Genomic DNA, 2,770 nt, shown 5'->3' with positions numbered 1-2,770 from the left:
TACCTTTCCATTTTCACTTTTTAAGGACTTTGTTCTCTATCTAAACCCATTAAATGTTCAACTCCTAGGACTCAAACTTCCAAAAGATACTTGCTTCTGTAGTAATAACTAGTCTTTGTGTGATTACAGAGCAATTTCACATACATTGTCTCATTTGATAGAGTAGAAAATATATATGTTATCATCATTTTAGAGACAAGAAGCCTTAATTTGAAGTCAAAGAGTTTAAATGACAAACTGATAAACCACAGATCTGGAAGCCAAACCCAGATGCTCTTATTCTCATGCTCTTTAAACTCTATGCCCTTTCTCAAGTCTTATATTTGACTGTCTAGAAAATCTCTTTGTCTTTATTGTTCATATCTATTTTTTGCTGTAGGATTTTAAGTATGTATAAATTGAATTTTGAATTCAAGCAGAGTTTTTTTTATTAGCTAATGCATAAAAAACACTGTGCATCACATGTTGGAAGATTAAAAACAAAATAAATAAATAAGACATTGAAATGAGCCTAGTGAGTGATATTTACATAAATGGCTAAAATACATATTAGCAATGTTTTCCAAATCTTCCCTGCCATAAAACTCACCTGAGCACACCTCAAAGAGTTTATCTCCAGTTGTGGAAATCTAGAAAAATTTCATGAAAGAAGTGACATTTTATTTAACTCTTTATTTAACTCTTTCAACTCTTTTAGTGAGCTAAAAATGATCACTTATTTTCATCACTTTTAAAGCAAAAGCAATGAATTTTTTAAAACAAAAGAAGAAAAACAGTTTATGTACTTTACGATGCACGTAAACAAATCATTTGTATAAATGCATGGTTATATGTGCACCTATAGTAGGTAATTATTATACATTATATATGTATATTTACATAACTTCCTAGATATCTGTAAGTCTTCCCTGGCCAACTTAAGCTAAATTTATCACACTGATCTTCATACACCACTTTATTTTTTACATATCTATTTTATTGCTCTTTAACATTCTGGTGCAATTATTTCTTTAGCATCCAGGTGCAAAGTATTTTTAAAGTATTTTAATTATGTAAACTATTTAGGATTCCAGGTTTATTTTTCCTTTATCATTGATAACCAGTAATGGAAAAACAAATCTTAGCGTGCAAACCACTTTAGTTATCCAAATATTTATTGATCTCATTCTAGAGTAGGTACTGAGGTTAGCAAGGCATGAATTCTGCCAGTGAGGGGTTTGCACTCCGATAGAGGGAGACATAGATACCAATAAATGGAAGCAATGACCTAAGGCAGTGCTATGAGAGAGGAAGGGGTGGTAAAGAGATAAAGAAGGTGTGTGCAGTTTTACATGGTGTGGGAGTTTGGGAATGAAAACAAATGGGTGGAGAGAGCAGACTAGAGATAAGGCAAGCTTCATGGAACAAGCCATACTTGAGCTGAGTCTTTAAAGATGATTATGTGTTCAAAGGCAGGAAAGAAAGAATTAGACAATTCAGCATAAGAAAAGGAATCAGATATCCTGACTTGTTTATAAGACAGCAGTTTCATTTGCTCCCATTTTAAAGATGAGTAAACTGAGGCTTAATGAAGTTATATAGCTTGCTCAGAATGAGAGAATGCAAACATAAAAAATAAAGACTTTAAGTCAGCCCTAGGTGGCTCCCTATGCAGTGACTGGCTCCTGTGTGATGTGTTGATTGTACACAGACTTTCTGGCTCTGTGGTGGGGGCTCCATGATGCTAGGCAAAGAACGGGGCTTCCTGTACCTTCTTTTTCCTTCCCAACTTTCCTGCTTGAGCTATGTGGAGTGGAATCTCCTTATTCTTCCCATAATTCCAGATCAAACTCATATATAATTCCAGAAAGATCAAAATTTACTTAAATAGACAACTAATGTTCTGCTTAAACATTTGTTAGTGAAGTGGACACATCATTCAATCAGAAAATATGCTAAATTATCTGGCAACCCAATAGCCCAAGTAGCTGACCCTCCCATTTCTATCACTTCGAAAGCATGATTTCAGGGTGCTTAATTCCACATAAAAACAGATCCTTTAAAGGTCAATTTGTCCATTTAGCACAAGTGCGGTGATAGTTACAGCCAACAAGGAACTGAACAGTAGGAGGACCAAGCCTGATGGAGTGGCAGGTCATATAAACTGCTTCCCGTTTGGTTTAGACCCTTGTATTTTTGTCTGTCCCAGATGGAAAAGAAGCAAATTATCTAATCGATGTTCAACTATTTTAAAACTGAGAAGAGATCTTAAACTTTTTCAGAAGTATCTTTGGGATTTTTATTTGTTAACTTATTATTACCAATCTTAATGGAAACTTCAACTTTTGTTTTTCCTTTGTCATGGAGAGTCCGTAGACCCAAGGCCTCTGCTCAGTAAACAGCATCTAGAACATCAAAAGTAACAGTGGGTTGCGAACAAGACAGACCATACTGAAGAAGAGGTTGAATGCCATGTTGAGAACTCTCAGAACGGTCCCTTCCTTCCACGTTTCATTCTTTCTTCCATTAATTTATTTGTTTGAAATTCCTTTTGAATATGCCGTATGAAAAGCACCGAGGGCATGGCAGAACAGGGCAGAGCCTGCCTGCATCCTCACGGGGCTTTCTGTTTCATCAGGAAGCCAGACAAGAAATGAGAGCACTCCGTCTGCTGTTTTTGAGATTTATCCATTTTAAAATATGTAATGCCAATTTTATTCATTTTAACTGGTGTATCTCTTTAAAAAGAGAGAGAAAGAAATCAGAAGTGAAAATAGCAAATGAGCGCCAT

This window comes from Eulemur rufifrons, chromosome 3 (assembly GCF_041146395.1).
Source record: "Eulemur rufifrons isolate Redbay chromosome 3, OSU_ERuf_1, whole genome shotgun sequence".
In the NCBI taxonomy this organism is placed as follows: domain Eukaryota; kingdom Metazoa; phylum Chordata; class Mammalia; order Primates; family Lemuridae; genus Eulemur; species Eulemur rufifrons.
This window is presented reverse-complemented; position numbering follows the sequence as displayed.